Below are 21,537 nucleotides of genomic sequence, written 5' to 3'. Positions count from 1 at the left end.
TACACACAAGCACCTAAACCTTATGCTCTGTCACTTGTGCAGCATTATGTTACACACAAGCACCTAAACCTTACTCTGTCACTAGCGCAGCATTATGTTACACACAAGCACCTAAACCTTACTCTCTCACTAGTGCAGCATTATGTTACACACAAGCACCTAAACCTTACTCTGTCACTAGCCCAGCATTATGTTACACACAAGCACCTAAACCTTATGCTCTGTCACTAGTGCAGCATTATGTTACAACACAAGCACCTAAACCTTACTCTGTCACTAGCGCAGCATTATGTTACACACAAGCACCTAAACCTTATGCTCTGTCACTAGTGCAGCATTATGTTACACACAAGCACCTAAACCTTACTCTGTCACTAGTGCAGCATTATGTTACACACAAGCACCTAAACCTTATGCTCTGTCACTAGTGCAGCATTATGTTACACACAAGCACCTAAACCTTATGCTCTGTCACTAGTGCAGCATTATGTTACACACAAGCACCTAAACCTTACTCTGTCACTTGTGCAGCATTATGTTACACACAAGCACCTAAACCTTATACTCTGTCACTAGCGCAGCATTATGTTACACACAAGCACCTAAACCTTACTCTGTCACTAGCGCAGCATTATGTTACACACAAGCACCTAAACCTTACTCTGTCACTAGCGCAGCATTATGTTATACACAAGCACCTAAACCTTACTCTGTCACTAGTGCAGCATTATGTTACACACAAGCACCTAAACCTTATGCTCTGTCACTAGTGCAGCATTATGTTACACACAAGCACCTAAACCTTATACTCTGTCACTAGCGCAGCATTATGTTACACACAAGCACCTAAACCTTATGCTCTGTCACTAGTGCAGCATTATGTTACACACAAGCACCTAAACCTTACTCTGTCACTAGCGCAGCATTATGTTACACACAAGCACCTAAACCTTATGCTCTGTCACTAGTGCAGCATTATGTTACACACAAGCACCTAAACCTTACTCTGTCACTAGTGCAGCATTATGTTACACACAAGCACCTAAACCTTATGCTCTGTCACTAGTGCAGCATTATGTTACACACAAGCACCTAAACCTTATGCTCTGTCACTTGTGCAGCATTATGTTACACACAAGCACCTAAACCTTACTCTGTCACTAGCGCAGCATTATGTTACACACAAGCACCTAAACCTTACTCTCTCACTAGTGCAGCATTATGTTACACACAAGCACCTAAACCTTACTCTGTCACTAGCCCAGCATTATGTTACACACAAGCACCTAAACCTTATGCTCTGTCACTAGTGCAGCATTATGTTACACACAAGCACCTAAACCTTACTCTGTCACTAGCGCAGCATTATGTTACACACAAGCACCTAAACCTTATGCTCTGTCACTAGTGCAGCATTATGTTACACACAAGCACCTAAACCTTACTCTGTCACTAGCGCAGCATTATGTTACACACAAGCACCTAAACCTTACTCTGTCACTAGTGCAGCATTATGTTACACACAAGCACCTAAACCTTATACTCTGTCACTAGTGCAGCATTATGTTACACACAAGCACCTAAACCTTATGCTCTGTCACTAGCGCAGCATTGTTATACACAAGCACCTAAACCTTACTCTGTCACTAGCCCAGCATTATGTTACACACAAGCACCTAAACCTTACTCTGTCACTAGCGCAGCATTATGTTACACACAAGCACCTAAACCTTATGCTCTGTCACTAGGCAGCATTATGTTACAACACAAGCACCTAAACCTTACTCTGTCACTAGCGCAGCATTATGTTACACACAAGCACCTAAACCTTATGCTCTGTCACTAGTGCAGCATTATGTTAACACAAGCACCTAAACCTTACTCTGTCACTAGCTGCAGCATTATGTTACACCACAAGCACCTAAACCTTACTCTGTCACTAGGCAGCATTTATGTTACACACAAGCACACCTAAACCTTACTCTGTCACTAGCGCAGCATTATGTTACACACAAGCACCTAAACCATATGCTCCTGTCACTAGCGCGCAGCATTATGTTACCTACACCAAGGCACCGTAACCTTATGCTCTGGCACTAGTGCAGCATTATGTTACACACAAGCACCTAAACCTTACTCTGATCACTAGCTGCAGCATATGTTACACACACCGCACCTAAACCTTATGCTCTGTCACTAGTGCCGCATTATGTTACACAACAAGCACCTAAACCTTACTCTGTCACTAGCGCAGCATTGTTACACACAAACACCTAAACCTTATGCTCTGTCACTAGTGCAGCATTATGTTACACACAAGCACCTAAACCTTACTCTGTCACTAGCGCAGCATTATGTTATACACAAGCACCTAAACCTTACTCTGTCACTAGTGCAGCATTATGTTACACACAAGCACCTAAACCTTATGCTCTGTCACTAGTGCAGCATTATGTTACACACAAGCACCTAAACCTTATACTCTGTCACTAGCGCAGCATTATGTTACACACAAGCACCTAAACCTTATGCTCTGTCACTAGTGCAGCATTATGTTACACACAAGCACCTAAACCTTACTCTGTCACTAGCGCAGCATTATGTTACACACAAGCACCTAAACCTTATGCTCTGTCACTAGTGCAGCATTATGTTACACACAAGCACCTAAACCTTACTCTGTCACTAGTGCAGCATTATGTTACACACAAGCACCTAAACCTTATGCTCTGTCACTAGTGCAGCATTATGTTACACACAAGCACCTAAACCTTACTCTGTCACTAGTGCAGCATTATGTTACACACAAGCACCTAAACCTTATGCTCTGTCACTAGTGCAGCATTATGTTACACACAAGCACCTAAACCTTATGCTCTGTCACTAGTGCAGCATTATGTTACACACAAGCACCTAAACCTTACTCTGTCACTAGCGCAGCATTATGTTACACACAAGCACCTAAACCTTAATCTCTCACTAGTGCAGCATTATGTTACACACAAGCACCTAAACCTTTACTCTGTCACTAGCCCAGCATTTATGTTACACACAAGCACCTAAACCTTATGCTCTGTCACTAGTGCAGCATTATGTTACACACAAGCACCTAAACCTTACTCTGTCACTAGCGCAGCATTATGTTACACACAAGCACCTAAACCTTATGCTCTGTCACTAGTGCAGCATTATGTTACACACAAGCACCTAAACCTTACTCTGTCACTAGCGCAGCATTATGTTACACAACAAGCACCTAAACCTTACTCTGTCACTAGTGCAGCATTATGTTACACACAAGCACCTAAACCTTTATACTCTGTCAAAGTGCCATGCATATGTTACACACAAGCACCTAAACCTTACTCTAGTCACTAGGTGCAGCATATATGTTACACACAAGCACCTAAACCTTACTCTGTCACTAGAGCTGCATTATGTTACACACAAGCACCTTAACCTTAGCTCTGTCACTAGTGCAGCATTATGTTACACACAAGCACCTAAACCTTACTCTGTCACTAGTGCAGCATTATGTTACACACAAGCACCTATACCTTATGCTCTGTCAACTAGTTGCAGCATTATGTTACACACAAGCACCTAAACCTTACTCTGTCACTAGTGCAGCATTATGTTACACACAAGCACCTAAACCTTATGCTCTGTCACTAGTGCAGCATTATGTTACAACAAGCACCTCAAACCTTTACTCTGTCACTAGCGCAGCATTATGTTACACACAAGCACCTAAACCTTACTCTGTCACTAGCTGCAGCATTATGTTACACACACAAGCACCTAAACCTTACTCTGTCACTAGCGCAGCATTTTGTTACACACAAGCACCTAAAACCTTATCTCTGTCACTAGTGCAAGCATTATGTTACACACAGAGCACCTAAACCTTACTCTGTCACTAGTGCAGACATTATGTTACACACAAGCACCTAAACCTTAGCTCTGTCACTAGTGCAGCATTATGTTACACACAAGCACCTAAACCTTAAGCTCTGTCACTAGTGCAGCATTATGTTACACACAAGCACCTAAACCTTACTCTGTCACTAGCGCAGCATTATGTTACCACAAGCACTAAACCTTATTGCTCTGTCACTAGTGCAGCATTATGTTACACACAAGCACCTAAACCTTACTCTGTCACTAGCTGCAGCATTATGTTACACACAAGCACCTAAACCTTATGCTCTGTCACTAGTGCAGCATTATGTTACACACAAGCACCTAAACCTTACTCTGTCACTAGTGCAGCATTATGTTACACACAAGCACCTAAACCTTATGCTCTGTCACTAGTGCAGCATTATGTTACACACAAGCACCTAAACCTTATGCTCTGTCACTTGTGCAGCATTATGTTACACACAAGCACCTAAACCTTACTCTGTCACTAGCGCAGCATTATGTTACACACAAGCACCTAAACCTTACTCTCTCACTAGTGCAGCATTATGTTACACACAAGCACCTAAACCTTACTCTGTCACTAGCCCAGCATTATGTTACACACAAGCACCTAAACCTTATGCTCTGTCACTAGTGCAGCATTATGTTACACACAAGCACCTAAACCTTACTCTGTCACTAGCGCAGCATTATGTTACACACAAGCACCTAAACCTTATGCTCTGTCACTAGTGCAGCATTATGTTACACACAAGCACCAAAACCTTACTCTGTCACTAGCGCAGCATTATGTTACACACAAGCACCTAAACCTTACTCTGTCACTAGTGCAGCATTATGTTACACACAAGCACCTAAACCTTATGCTCTGTCACTTGTGCAGCATTATGTTACACACAAGCACCTAAACCTTACTCTGTCACTAGCGCAGCATTATGTTACACACAAGCACCTAAACCTTACTCGCTCACTAGTGCAGCATTATGTTACACACAAGCACCTAAACCTTACTCTGTCACTAGCCCAGCATTATGTTACACACAAGCACCTAAACCTTATGCTCTGTCACTAGTGCAGCATTATGTTACACACAAGCACCTAAACCTTACTCTGTCACTAGCGCAGCATTATGTTACACACAAGCACCTAAACCTTATGCTCTGTCACTAGTGCAGCATTATGTTACACACAAGCACCTAAACCTTACTCTGTCACTAGTGCAGCATTATGTTACACACAAGCACCTAAACCTTATGCTCTGTCACTAGTGCAGCATTATGTTACACACAAGCACCTAAACCTTATGCTCTGTCACTAGTGCAGCATTATGTTACACACCAAGCACCTAAACCTTACTCTGTCACTTGTGCAGCATTATGTTACACACAAGCACCTAAACCTTATACTCTGTCACTAGCGCAGCATATGTTACACACAAGCACCTAAACCTTACTCTGTCACTAGCGCAGCATTATGTTACACACAAGCACCTAAACCTACTCTGTCACTAGCGCAGCATATGTTATACACAAGCACCTAAACCTTACTCTGTCACTAGTGCAGCTTTATGTTACACACAAGCACCTAAACCTTATGCTCTGTCACTAGTGCAGCATTATGTTACACACAAGCACCTAAACCTTATACTCTGTCACTAGTGCAGCATTATGTACACACAAGCACCTAAACCTTATGCTCTGTCACTAGTGCAGCATTATGTTACACACAAGCACCTAAACCTTACTCTGTCACTAGTGCAGCATTATGTTACACACAAGCACCTAACCTTATGCTCTGTCACTAGTGCAGCATTATGTTACACACAAGCACCTAAACCTTACTCTGTCACTAGTGCAGCATTATGTTACACACAAGCACCTAAACCTTATGCTCTGTCACTAGTGCAGCATTATGTTACACACAAGCACCTAAACCTTATGCTCTGTCACTTGTGCAGCATTATGTTACACACAAGCACCTAAACCTTACTCTGTCACTAGCGCAGCATTATGTTACACACAAGCACCTAAACCTTACTCTCTCACTAGTGCAGCATTATGTTACACACAAGCACCTAAACCTTACTCTGTCACTAGCCCAGCATTATGTTACACACAAGCACCTAAACCTTATGCTCTGTCACTAGTGCAGCATTATGTTACACACAAGCACCTAAACCTTACTCTGTCACTAGCGCAGCATTATGTTACACACAAGCACCTAAACCTTATGCTCTGTCACTAGTGCAGCATTATGTTACACACAAGCACCTAAACCTTACTCTGTCACTAGCGCAGCATTATGTTACACACAAGCACCTAAACCTTACTCTGTCACTAGTGCAGCATTATGTTACACACAAGCACCTAAACCTTATACTCTGTCACTAGTGCAGCATTATGTTACACACAAGCACCTAAACCTTACTCTGTCACTAGTGCAGCATTATGTTACACACAAGCACCTAAACCTTACTCTGTCACTAGTGCAGCATTATGTTACACACAAGCACCTAAACCTTATGCTCTGTCACTTGTGCAGCATTATGTTACACACAAGCACCTAAACCTTACTCTGTCACTAGTGCAGCATTATGTTACACACAAGCACCTAAACCTTATGCTCTATCACTAGTGCAGCATTATGTTACACACAAGCACCTAAACCTTACTCTGTCACTAGTGCAGCATTATGTTACACACAAGCACCTAAACCTTATGCTCTGTCACTAGTGCAGCATTATGATACACACAAGCACCTAAACCTTATACTCTGTCACTAGCGCAGCATTATGTTACACACAAGCACCTAAACCTTACTCTGTCACTAGCGCAGCATTATGTTACACACAAGCACCTAAACCTTACTCTGTCACTAGCGCAGCATTATGTTACACACAAGCACCTAAACCTTATGCTCTGTCACTAGTGCAGCATTATGTTACACACAAGCACCTAAACCTTACTCTGTCACTAGTGCAGCATTATGTTACACACAAGCACCTAAACCTTATGCTCTGTCACTAGTGCAGCATTATGTTACACACAAGCACCTAAACCTTACTCTGTCACTAGTGCAGCATTATGTTACACACAAGCACCTAAACCTTACTCTGTCACTAGCGCAGCATTATGTTACACACAAGCACCTAAACCTTATGCTCTGTCACTAGTGCAGCATTATGTTACACACAAGCACCTAAACCTTACTCTGTCACTAGTGCAGCATTATGTTACACACAAGCACCTAAAACATTATGCTCTGTCACTAGTGCAGCATTATGTTACACACAAGCACCTAAACCTTACTCTGTCACTAGTGCAGCATTATGTTACACACAAGCACCTAAACCTTATGCTCTGTCACTAGTGCAGCATTATGTTACACACAAGCACCTAAACCTTATGCTCTGTCACTAGTGCAGCATTATGTTACACACAAGCACCTAAACCTTACTCTGTCACTAGTGCAGCATTATGTTACACACAAGCACCTAAACCTTACTCTCTCACTAGTGCAGCATTATGTTACACACAAGCACCTAAACCTTACTCTGTCACTAGCCCAGCATTATGTTACACACAAGCACCTAAACCTTATGCTCTGTCACTAGTGCAGCATTATGTTACACACAAGCACCTAAACCTTACTCTGTCACTAGCGCAGCATTATGTTACACACAAGCACCTAAACCTTATGCTCTGTCACTAGTGCAGCATTATGTTACACACAAGCACCAAAACCTTACTCTGTCACTAGCGCAGCATTATGTTACACACAAGCACCTAAACCTTACTCTGTCACTAGTGCAGCATTATGTTACACACAAGCACCTAAACCTTATGCTCTGTCACTAGTGCAGCATTATGTTACACACAAGCACCTAAACCTTACTCTGTCACTAGCGCAGCATTATGTTACACACAAGCACCTAAACCTTACTCGCTCACTAGTGCAGCATTATGTTACACACAAGCACCTAAACCTTACTCTGTCACTAGCCCAGCATTATGTTACACACAAGCACCTAAACCTTATGCTCTGTCACTAGTGCAGCATTATGTTACACACAAGCACCTAAACCTTACTCTGTCACTAGCGCAGCATTATGTTACACACAAGCACCTAAACCTTATGCTCTGTCACTAGTGCAGCATTATGTTACACACAAGCACCTAAACCTTACTCTGTCACTAGCGCAGCATTATGTTACACACAAGCACCTAAACCTTACTCTGTCACTAGTGCAGCATTATGTTACACACAAGCACCTAAACCTTATACTCTGTCACTAGTGCAGCATTATGTTACACACAAGCACCTAAACCTTACTCTGTCACTAGTGCAGCATTATGTTACACACAAGCACCTAAACCTTACTCTGTCACTAGCGCAGCATTATGTTACACACAAGCACCTAAACCTTATGCTCTGTCACTTGTGCAGCATTATGTTACACACAAGCACCTAAACCTTACTCTGTCACTAGTGCAGCATTATGTTACACACAAGCACCTAAACCTTATGCTCTGTCACTAGTGCAGCATTATGTTACACACAAGCACCTAAACCTTACTCTGTCACTAGTGCAGCATTATGTTACACACAAGCACCTAAACCTTATGCTCTGTCACTAGTGCAGCATTATGATACACACAAGCACCTAAACCTTATACTCTGTCACTAGCGCAGCATTATGTTACACACAAGCACCTAAACCTTACTCTGTCACTAGCGCAGCATTATGTTACACACAAGCACCTAAACCTTACTCTGTCACTAGCGCAGCATTATGTTATACACAAGCACCTAAACCTTACTCTGTCACTAGTGCAGCATTATGTTACACACAAGCACCTAAACCTTAGCTCTGTCACTAGTGCAGCATTATGTACCACACAAGGCACCTATAACCTTATACTCTGTCACTAGAGCCGCACATTATGTTACACACAAGCACCTAAACCTTATGCTCTGTCACTAGTGCAGCATTATGTTACACACAAGCACCTAAACCTTACTCTGTCACTAGCGCAGCATTATGTTACACACAAGCACCTAAACCTTATGCTCTGTCACTAGTGCAGCATTATGTTACACACAAGCACCTAATCCTCTACTCTGTCACTAGTGCAGCATTATGTTACACCACAAGCACCTAAACCTTATGCTCTGTCACTAGTGCAGCATTATGTTACACACAAGCACCTTAAACCTTATGCTCTGTCACTTGTGCAGCATTATGTTATCACACAAGCACCTAAACCTTACTCTGTCACTAGCGCAGCATTATGTTACACACAAGCACCTAAACCTTAATCTCTCACTAGTGCAGCATTATGTTACAACAAGCACCTAAACCTTTCTCTGTCACTAGCCCAGCATTATGTTACACACATGCACCTAAACCTTATGCTCTGTCACTAGTGCAGCATTATGTTACACACAAGCACCTAAACCTTATGCTCTGTCACTAGTGCAGCATTATGTTACACACAAGCACCTAAACCTTACTCTGTCACTAGCGCAGCATTATGTTACACACAAGCACCTAAACCTTACTCTGTCACTAGTGCAGCATTATGTTACACACAAGCACCTAAACCTTATACTCTGTCACTAGTGCAGCATTATGTTACACACAAGCACCTAAACCTTACTCTGTCACTAGTGCAGCATTATGTTACACACAAGCACCTAAACCTTACTCTGTCACTAGCGCAGCATTATGTTACACACAAGCACCTAAACCTTATGCTCTGTCACTTGTGCAGCATTATGTTACACACAAGCACCTAAACCTTACTCTGTCACTAGTGCAGCATTATGTTACACACAAGCACCTAAACCTTATGCTCTGTCACTAGTGCAGCATTATGTTTACACACAAGCACCTAAACCTTACTCTGTCACTAGTGCAGCATTATGTTACACACAAGCACCTAAACCTTATGCTCTGTCACTAGTGCAGCATTATGTTACACACAAGCACCTAAACCTTATACTCTGTCACTAGCGCAGCATTATGTTACACACAAGCACCTAAACCTTACTCTGTCACTAGCGCAGCATTATGTTACACACAAGCACCTAAACCTTACTCTGTCACTAGCGCAGCATTATGTTACACACAAGCACCTAAACCTTATGCTCTGTCACTAGTGCAGCATTATGTTACACACAAGCACCTAAACCTTACTCTGTCACTAGTGCAGCATTATGTTACACACAAGCACCTAAACCTTATGCTCTGTCACTAGTGCAGCATTATGTTACACACAAGCACCTAAACCTTACTCTGTCACTAGTGCAGCATTATGTTACACACAAGCACCTAAACCTTACTCTGTCACTAGCGCAGCATTATGTTACACACAAGCACCTAAACCTTATGCTCTGTCACTAGTGCAGCATTATGTTACACACAAGCACCTAAACCTTACTCTGTCACTAGTGCAGCATTATGTTACACACAAGCACCTAAACCTTATGCTCTGTCACTAGTGCAGCATTATGTTACACACAAGCACCTAAACCTTACTCTGTCACTAGTGCAGCATTATGTTACACACAAGCACCTAAACCTTATGCTCTGTCACTAGTGCAGCATTATGTTACACACAAGCACCTAAACCTTATGCTCTGTCACTTGTGCAGCATTATGTTACACACAAGCACCTAAACCTTACTCTGTCACTAGCGCAGCATTATGTTACACACAAGCACCTAAACCTTACTCTCTCACTAGTGCAGCATTATGTTACACACAAGCACCTAAACCTTACTCTGTCACTAGCCAGCATTATGTTACACACAAGCACCTAAACCTTATGCTCTGTCACTAGTGCAGCATTATGTTACACACAAGCACCTAAACCTTACTCTGTCACTAGCGCAGCATTATGTTACACACAAGCACCTAAACCTTATGCTCTGTCACTAGTGCAGCATTATGTTACACACAAGCACCTAAACCTTACTCTGTCACTAGCGCAGCATTATGTTACACACAAGCACCTAAACCTTACTCTGTCACTAGTGCAGCATTATGTTACACACAAGCACCTAAACCTTATACTCTGTCACTAGTGCAGCATTATGTTACACACAAGCACCTAAACCTTACTCTGTCACTATTGCAGCATTATGTTACACACAAGCACCTAAACCTTACTCTGTCACTAGCGCAGCATTATGTTACACACAAGCACCTAAACCTTATGCTCTGTCACTTGTGCAGCATTATGTTACACACAAGCACCTAAACCTTACTCTGTCACTAGTGCAGCATTATGTTACACACAAGCACCTAAACCTTATGCTCTGTCACTAGTGCAGCATTATGTTACACACAAGCACCTAAACCTTACTCTGTCACTAGTGCAGCATTATGTTACACACAAGCACCTAAACCTTATGCTCTGTCACTAGTGCAGCATTATGTTACACACAAGCACCTAAACCTTATACTCTGTCACTAGCGCAGCATTATGTTACACACAAGCACCTAAACCTTACTCTGTCACTAGCGCAGCATTATGTTACACACAAGCACCTAAACCTTACTCTGTCACTAGCGCAGCATTATGTTACACACAAGCACCTAAACCTTATGCTCTGTCACTAGTGCAGCATTATGTTACACACAAGCACCTAAACCTTACTCTGTCACTAGTGCAGCATTATGTTACACACAAGCACCTAAACCTTATGCTCTGTCACTAGTGCAGCATTATGTTACACACAAGCACCTAAACCTTACTCTGTCACTAGCGCAGCATTATGTTACACACAAGCACCTAAACCTTATGCTCTGTCACTAGTGCAGCATTATGTTACACACAAGCACCTAAACCTTATGCTCTGTCACTTGTGCAGCATTATGTTACACACAAGCACCTAAACCTTACTCTGTCACTAGCGCAGCATTATGTTACACACAAGCACCTAAACCTTACTCTCTCACTAGTGCAGCATTATGTTACACACAAGCACCTAAACCTTACTCTGTCACTAGCCCAGCATTATGTTACACACAAGCACCTAAACCTTATGCTCTGTCACTAGTGCAGCATTATGTTACACACAAGCACCTAAACCTTACTCTGTCACTAGCGCAGCATTATGTTACACACAAGCACCTAAACCTTATGCTCTGTCACTAGTGCAGCATTATGTTACACACAAGCACCTAAACCTTACTCTGTCACTAGCGCAGCATTATGTTACACACAAGCACCTAAACCTTACTCTGTCACTAGTGCAGCATTATGTTACACACAAGCACCTAAACCTTATACTCTGTCACTAGTGCAGCATTATGTTACACACAAGCACCTAAACCTTACTCTGTCACTAGTGCAGCATTATGTTACACACAAGCACCTAAACCTTACTCTGTCACTAGCGCAGCATTATGTTACACACAAGCACCTAAACCTTATGCTCTGTCACTAGTGCAGCATTATGTTACACACAAGCACCTAAACCTTACTCTGTCACTAGTGCAGCATTATGTTACACACAAGCACCTAAACCTTATGCTCTGTCACTAGTGCAGCATTATGTTACACACAAGCACCTAAACCTTACTCTGTCACTAGTGCAGCATTATGTTACACACAAGCACCTAAACCTTATGCTCTGTCACTAGTGCAGCATTATGTTACACACAAGCACCTAAACCTTATACTCTGTCACTAGCGCAGCATTATGTTACACACAAGCACCTAAACCTTACTCTGTCACTAGCGCAGCATTATGTTACACACAAGCACCTAAACCTTACTCTGTCACTAGCGCAGCATTATGTTACACACAAGCACCTAAACCTTATGCTCTGTCACTTGTGCAGCATTATGTTACACACAAGCACCTAAACCTTACTCTGTCACTAGCGCAGCATTATGTTACACACAAGCACCTAAACCTTACTCTCTCACTAGTGCAGCATTATGTTACACACAAGCACCTAAACCTTACTCTGTCACTAGCCCAGCATTATGTTACACACAAGCACCTAAACCTTATGCTCTGTCACTAGTGCAGCATTATGTTACACACAAGCACCTAAACCTTACTCTGTCACTAGCGCAGCATTATGTTACACACAAGCACCTAAACCTTATGCTCTGTCACTAGTGCAGCATTATGTTACACACAAGCACCTAAACCTTATGCTCTGTCACTAGCGCAGCATTATGTTACACACAAGCACCTACACCTTACTCTGTCACTAGCGCAGCATTATGTTACACACAAGCACCTAAACCTTATGCTCTGTCACTAGCGCAGCATTATGTTACACACAAGCACCTAAACCTTACTCTGTCACTAGCGCAGCATTATGTTACACACAAGCACCTAAACCTTACTCTGTCACTAGTGCAGCATTATGTTACACACAAGCACCTAAACCTTATGCTCTGTCACTAGCGCAGCATTATGTTACACACAAGCACCTAAACCTTACTCTGTCACTAGCGCAGCATTAGGTTACACACAAGCACCTACACCTTACTCTGTCACTAGCGCAGCATTATGTTACACACAAGCACCTAAACCTTATGCTCTGTCACTAGCGCAGCATTATGTTACACACAAGCACCTAAACCTTATGCTCTGTCACTAGCGCAGCATTATGTTACACACAAGCACCTAAACCTTATGCTCTGTCACTAGTGCAGCATTATGTTACACACAAGCACTTTAACCTTACTCTGTCACTAGCCCAGCATTATGTTACACACAAGCACCTAAACCTTATGCTCTGTCACTAGTGCAGCATTATGTTACACACAAGCACATAAACCTTATGCTCTGTCACTAGTGCAGCATTATGTTACACACAAGCACCTACACCTTACTCTGTCACTAGTGTAGCATTATGTTACACACAAGCACTTTAACCTTACTCTGTCACTAGCCCAGCATTATGTTACACACAAGCACCTACACCTTACTCTGTCACTAGCCCAGCATTATGTTACACACAAGCACCTAAACCTTACTCTGTCACTAGTGCAGCATTATGTTACACACAAGCACCTAAACCTTACTCTGTCACTAGCGCAGCATTATGTTACACACAAGCACCTAAACCTTATGCTCTGTCACTAGTGCAGCATTATGTTACACACAAGCACCTAAACCTTACTCTGTCACTAGCGCAGCATTATGTTACACACAAGCACCTAAACCTTACTCTGTCACTAGTGCAGCATTATGTTACACACAAGCACCTAAACCTTATACTCTGTCACTAGTGCAGCATTATGTTACACACAAGCACCTAAACCTTATGCTCTGTCACTAGTGCAGCATTATGTTACACACAAGCACCTAAACCTTATGCTCTGTCACTAGCGCAGCATTATGTTACACACAAGCACCTAAACCTTATGCTCTGTCACTAGCGCAGCATTATGTTACACACAAGCACCTACACCTTACTCTGTCACTAGCGCAGCATTATGTTACACACAAGCACCTAAACCTTATGCTCTGTCACTAGTGCAGCATTATGTTACACACAAGCACCTAAACCTTATGCTCTGTCACTAGCGCAGCATTATGTTACACACAAGCACCTAAACCTTATGCTCTGTCACTAGCGCAGCATTATGTTACACACAAGCACTTTAACCTTACTCTGTCACTAGCGCAGCATTATGTTACACACAAGCACCTAAACCTTATGCTCTGTCACTAGCGCAGCATTATGTTACACACAAGCACCTAAACCTTACTCTGTCACTAGCGCAGCATTATGTTACACACAAGCACCTAAACCTTATGCTCTGTCACTAGTGCAGCATTATGTTACACACAAGCACCTAAACCTTACTCTGTCACTAGCGCAGCATTAGGTTACACACAAGCACCTAAACCTTACTCTGTCACTAGCGCAGCATTAGGTTACACACAAGCACCTAAACCTTACTCTGTCACTAGCGCAGCATTATGTTACACACAAGCACCTAAACCTTACTCTGTCACTAGTGCAGCATTATGTTACACACAAGCACTTTAACCTTACTCTGTCACTAGCGCAGCATTATGTTACACACAAGCACTTAAACCTTATACTCTGTCACTAGCCCAGCATTATGTTACAAGCACTTTAACCTTACTCTGTCACTAGCGCAGCATTAGGTTACACACAAGCACCTACACCTTACTCTGTCACTAGCCCAGCATTATGTTACACACAAGCACCTACACCTTACTCTGTCACTAGCCCAGCATTATGTTACACACAAGCACCTAAACCTTACTCTGTCACTAGCGCAGCATTATGTTACACACAAGCACTTAAACCTTACTCTGTCACTAGCGCAGCATTATGTTACACACAAGCACTTAAACCTTACTCTGTCACTAGCGCAGCATTATGTTACACACAAGCACCTACACCTTACTCTGTCACTAGCCCAGCATTATGTTACACACAAGCACCTAAACCTTACTCTGTCACTAGTGCAGCATTATGTTACACACAAGCACTTAAACCTTACTCTGTCACTAGCGCAGCATTATGTTACACACAAGCACCTAAACCTTACTCTGTCACTAGCCCAGCATTAAGTTACACACAAGCACCTAAACCTTACTCTGTCACTAGCGCAGCATTAGGTTACACACAAGCACCTACACCTTACTCTCTCACTAGCCCAGCATTATGTTACACACAAGCACCTAAACCTTACTCTGTCACTAGCCCAGCATTATGTTACAAGCACTTTAACCTTACTCTGTCACTAGCGCAGCATTAGGTTACACACAAGTACCTAAATTACAGGGGCAATGCTAGAGGGAATCTGTCACTATATAACTGTATGCAGGGTTACAGACTACACAACTATAGGTTAACGTGATAAACTTGTCTCATTGTGTGTGATTAGAAACTGAATGCATAAAGGGATTAATCTGTAATTAAGGGCAGTGAAATCTCATTAGAGTACATTTATTTCTTTCATAAGATGATGAGAGTCCACAGAGCCTTAACATGTGTGGTTATATCCTGCTTTTAGGAGGAGGCAAAGAACCCCAACAACTAGAGCTTTTAATCCTTTTCCACAACCCAGCACCACTCAGTTTTGTTCTTTGCCTTCCATGAGAGTTTGGTTTTTAATGGTAAGCTCAGTAGAGGCGTGCTTACTTCAGGAAAGTGACATTCAACACTCTCAGCCCACAGGCTATTTGAAGATACACCTACACTGTATAGCAATGTTTCTCAACCTCAGTCCCCCCAACAGGTTTCCATTATAGCTGAACCAGTGCACAGATGAAGTATCAGCTGATCAGTAACCATGGTTACTAACCTGCTCTCACCCATGAGCTGATTATTTCACCTATGCACTGGTTCAGCTATAATGAAAACCTTGCATTTTGGGGGTAATTGAGGTCCGCGGTTGAGAAACAATGCTGTATAGCATAGCAAGGGGACTCATTGTAGCTTCTTTAAGACACTTTACAACATAGCTTGAAAAAATATTTATAGTATTATGAAACTGTATGTTTTCCATAATATATCTTACGCATGGGGCTAGTTTAATTAGAACCTATCTCTTTCATCATCTGTTTGCTTAAGTACACTTTGGAGTTACCCCAGAAGCTCATTATTTTACATTTTGTACTCATTTTTATGATTGGGAATATACCCCTTTAAATTGTGCCAGCTAATAGTGTCTTTTTTATCAGTAACGTATTGTGGTTACTCTAAGGTGCACTTGCACATAAAGAACACTGTGGTGGGAAATCATTTTTACTCAATGTAAGCTTATATTTTACTTACATTTTTTTCAGTGCACTAGGAGGTTCCTTTTTTCACCTGGACTATGTGCACATTTTATCCTCAGATTGTGCCGGTTTTCTATCAGAATTTGCTACCTTGTCAGAATCTGCTACCTCTGACTGTGCATGCTCTGTATTACGTAATTGCACTCCACATATGTTAAAAAGGAACGTGTAAAATGCTATTATATAAATCACCAGCATGCACACTGAGAGGCAGCAGCTTCTGACAAGTAAGTTGTCCTGTCGGATGTTGCTGTGGGGAATAAATGTGCACATGTACTGTTGGACTTGAATGTCACAATAGTAATAAAACAAATAAAAATTACATATAAAAATTATATATATATATATGTGTGTGTGTTAAAATAATAATTATATATATATATATATATATATCATTTTTATTTGTTTTTATTAGTATCCTATAGTATTCAGTATAGTATTCAACTTCAACAGCGCATGCGCGCATTTATTCACCGCAGAAAATATCAGACAGGACAACTTCCATGTCAGAATCTGCTACCTCTCAGTACGCATGCTGCTGATTTACATAATCACATTCCACACATTCCCTTTTTAACATATGTGGAGTGCGATTATGCAATACAGAGCATGCACAGTCAGAGGTTGCAGATTCTGACAAGGTAGCAAATTCTGATAGAACACAGGTTATAGACCTTTTAATTTCACACATATACTGTGTGTATATATATATATATATATATATATATATATTACACTCAGTGTAACATTTCATGAATAGTGTATGTTTAATTCTGTTGTTCCTTAGGAAATAGACTTTAAGTGATAGTAAATCCTAAAGTTTCTGAAATGCTAGGATTTACCATTGGAGCAAATAAAGGGACTTTCAGTCATGAAGTATACAAAACTTCATGCTAAAAGCTCATTTATTTGTTTGCACCATTCGCCACACTGAGCCGCTAAGACAGGCCATGGCAGAACACTATTTGGCTGAGAGGTGACGTTTCCACCTCTTAGCCAATAACTTATCCGCCACCTCTGATACGATTGGGATGATTGACACCTCCTGCTAGCGGCTGATTGGCACATGCTGTCGGCATTTAGCGATGTCCGTCCGCATCTTAATAAATCATTCCCTTGGTCAGTTCCCATGGTGTTCTAAATCATAGTGATGACTCTTCCCTTCCAAGGAAAGATTCCTTTTTGGATCAATTTTAGGTGGCATTTCTTCTTCAAAAAAAGAAGTCAAGAGGAAAGAATAGGCCTGGAATTCGGTGTAACTCCTATCGTGCCTCGGGTGTTCAGACGTCTTCCTCTTCTCAGACAACAGAATCCCTCAAGCCTGCCTGGAAACAAGGGTAATCTTGGGCCTAGAGTAAGCAGAACAAGAATTCCAATTCTAAATCTGTATAAAGGTGCGGCACCCACTTCAGACTCTGTTCTGATAGGGGGCAGATTGAATCTTTTCAGAAGGCCTGGTTTTTGTTCAGTTCAGGACCTTTTATTCACTATCTTGTTTGGAGGATAAATGTTCCAAAGAGCTCTTGAACTCCAACTACAAAGTGTCTTCATAGTCTCTCTGTCAATGCACATTTTCTTTGTCAGAATCTTGCAGAATAAAACTTCAGAAGGCAGGTTATTTTCTTCAATGTTCTGCTTATAAAACTGTAGCTCAGTGCATGGAGGTCGTAGGACTAATGATAGTGGCTTTAAACGCAGATCCGTTTGCCTGCTGTTTATTACGTCCTCTTCAGCTGTTTATGCTCAATCAGTGGATAAATAATTATCTGCAATTGGATCAGCAGATTGTTCTGGATTTGTAAGTAAGACAATCTTATCCCAGTGAATGGAAAATCCTTCATTGACCCTTGGTACACTCTTTCTTCAACCTATTGGGCTACAGTGACCATAGATGCCAGTCTTTTGGGTTGGAGTGCTGTCGTGGAGTTTTGAAGAGCGCAAGGAGTATGGTCACCTCAGGAGGCAAGGTTTCCATATAAACATCTTAGAGTTCCGAGCAATTCTTCAAGCATCGCCTCTACTGAAGAAGATGCATCCATTTTCTGTCAGACAATGTCATGGCTGGGGCATACATAAATCATGAAGGAGGAACTCACAGTCAGTTGGCTATGCAGGAGGTATTCCAGAATCTAGTTTGGACAGAGAAGAATCAATGTATTCTCTCAGCAATCAGATTCCAGAAGGAAACAATTTTGAAGTGGTATATCTCAGACAATGTCTGTTCATCCAGGAGAGTAGTCCCTCCATCAGAGGATTTTTGATCAAGTAGTTGCTAGGTGCCCTGAGAGAAGAGGCGGCCTTCAAGGACTTAGAAATTAGCATATGAACCTCCTAGGTTTAGCTTTCAACTAAGAATACCAAAAGAACAAAGCAAAATTGGTGATAAAAGTAAATTGGAAAAATTTTTAAAATTACATTCTCTATCTGAATCATGAAAGTTTATTTTGGACAAGACTGCCCTTTAACATTTGATAACTGAAAGGATTTACCACAAAATTTGGAAGGTGTTTACTTTTGATTGATGTTTATCTAAAGGTTTTTAATTAACATTCCTTAAGGATTCCAAGATTTCTTCAGTTTCTTTATGATGGATTTGACAAGGGACTATCTGTAAGTTCATCAAAGGGTCATATTTCAGCCCTATCTGTTCTTTTTTTACAAGAAGTTAGCTAGGCTTCCTGATGTCAAGCTTTTGTTCAAACTTTGGAGAAAATCAGGCCACCTGGAAGGACCTATTTTTCCTCCATGGAATTTAATTTAGTTTTCTCAGTTCTAATAAGACCTCCTTTTGCACTTATGTACAACATTGATGTATAGCTTTTGTCCTGTTAAGTTCTTTTCCTTCTAGCTATATCCTCGGCTAGAAGAGTTTCTGAATGATCTATCTTGTCTTGGAATCTCCCTTTCTTGTTTTCCACAAGGATAAGGCTGTCCTCTGGACCAATATACTAACAAGAAATGTTGTTTCTTCATTGTGTCTGAATCCTTCGAATTTTAAGGAGAAGCGTCTCCATAATCTTGATGATGTTAGAGCATTAACACTTTATCTTCAGGATACTAAGGATTTTAGTCAAAGTTCTAGTTTGTTTGCTCACCATTCTGGCTTTGTAAGGACCAGAAAGCTACAGAGGTGGCTTTAGCTGCTTCTCTCAAACAGGTGATTCAAAAGGTTTACTTGGTGGTGGGAAAGTCTCCCTCAATACGTATCACAGAATAGAAACTGTCTTATTTGTCCCACCCTTTCCTTGTCGTGGACTCACACCTCAAGGCTCTCTGGACTCTCATCATCTTATGAAAGAAAACAACATTTATGCTTACCTGATAAATTATTTTCTTTCAGGATGACGAGAATCCACAGGCCCCACCCTATTCTGGCGGCAGTTTTACTTTATCCACTATATACCCTGCTTTTGTCTTTCCTTCCTATCTGTCTCCCTTTTTCACTGCTTGGCTATACATTAAAGTGAGTGGTGGAAGGGATTAAAAGCTCTTGTTGTTGGGCTTCTTTGCCTGCTCCTAGTGGCCGGAATTCAATCCCACACGTCAAGGCTCTGTAAACTCTCATCATCCTGAAAGAAAATCATTTATAAGGTAAGCATAAATGTTGTTTTTTGTCTTGGGCTTTAGCCCCAGATCATTTTGCAACCTAGCAATACCCCTGTTAGCTGATTCATCCCAACCCTGGTTTGTAAATGCAGATTGAAGCCGTTTATTTAGGAAATTAACCTAGCAACATTCTCCTATATGTAATAGTAGAAATCACATTCCAGCCCCAGGGTGGGATGTTATGGATTTGCATCATCTATGAGAAGCAGATCCTCCGAACTGTGAGAGGGGTGTGTGTTTATATATTGGGTGAATGGGCTCATCCCAACTTCCTTTTCCCACAGAGGTGTTGTTCTTTGTCATTAACTTGCTAAAGCCCCAGCAGACAGTGTGTATGTTGCTCTAACACATTCTGGCTGACTGCCTAAAGAAGTGACTTCTGGGCTGTACAGCATACGTGAGGTAGGCACTGGTACCCATAGCTCCATTATTAAAGGGACAGTCAAGTCCAAAAAAAACTTTCATGATTTAAATAGGGCATGTAATTTTAAACAACTTCCCAATTTACTTTTATCACCAATTTTGCTTTGTTCTCTTGGTATTCTTAGTTGAAAGCTAAAACTAGGAGGTTCATATACTAATTTCTTAGACCTTGAAGACTGCCTCTAATCTGAATGCATTTTGACCACTAGAGGGCATTAGTTCACATGTTTCATATAGATAACATTGAGCTCATGCACGTAAAGTGACCTAGGACTGAGCACTGATTGGCTAAACTGCATGTCTGTCAAAAGAACTGAAATAAGGGGGCAGTCAGCAGAAGCTTAGATACAAGATAATTACAGAGGTAAAAAGTATATTAATATAACTGTGTTGGTTGTGCAAAACTGGGGAACGGGTAATAAAGGGATTATCTTTCTTTTTAAACAACAAAAATTCTGGTGTTGACTGTCCCTTTAATATTTGTGTTAGTGTCTGAAAACTATTATGTAAGTTGTAAATTATTAATTGGTATGACAACACAAACTTAGGTAGCATTTTAAAGGGACATAATACTCATATGCTAAATCATTTGAAAGTGATGCAGCTTAAAGGGACTAGTCAGAATTAAACTTTCATGAATCAGATAGGGCATGCACTTTTAAACAACTTTCCAATTTCCTTTTGATCATCAAATTTGCTTTGTTCTCTAGGTATTCCTTTTTGAAATCTAAACTTAGGCAGGCTCTAAAAAAAACAAACGCCTCTTATCTCAGTGCATTT

General features: G+C 41.3%; 1 protein-coding gene across 1 annotated transcript in view; it reads left to right on the top strand.

Annotated features, from left to right (window-relative positions):
• The window catches only part of COL27A1 (collagen type XXVII alpha 1 chain), a 591,531-nt gene that overhangs the window by 334,918 nt on the left and 235,076 nt on the right, over positions 1–21,537 (top strand). The window lies entirely within an intron of this gene.

Source organism: Bombina bombina, chromosome 12 (genome assembly GCF_027579735.1).
Source record: "Bombina bombina isolate aBomBom1 chromosome 12, aBomBom1.pri, whole genome shotgun sequence".
Lineage (NCBI taxonomy): Eukaryota > Metazoa > Chordata > Amphibia > Anura > Bombinatoridae > Bombina > Bombina bombina.
This window is presented reverse-complemented; position numbering and strand designations above follow the sequence as displayed.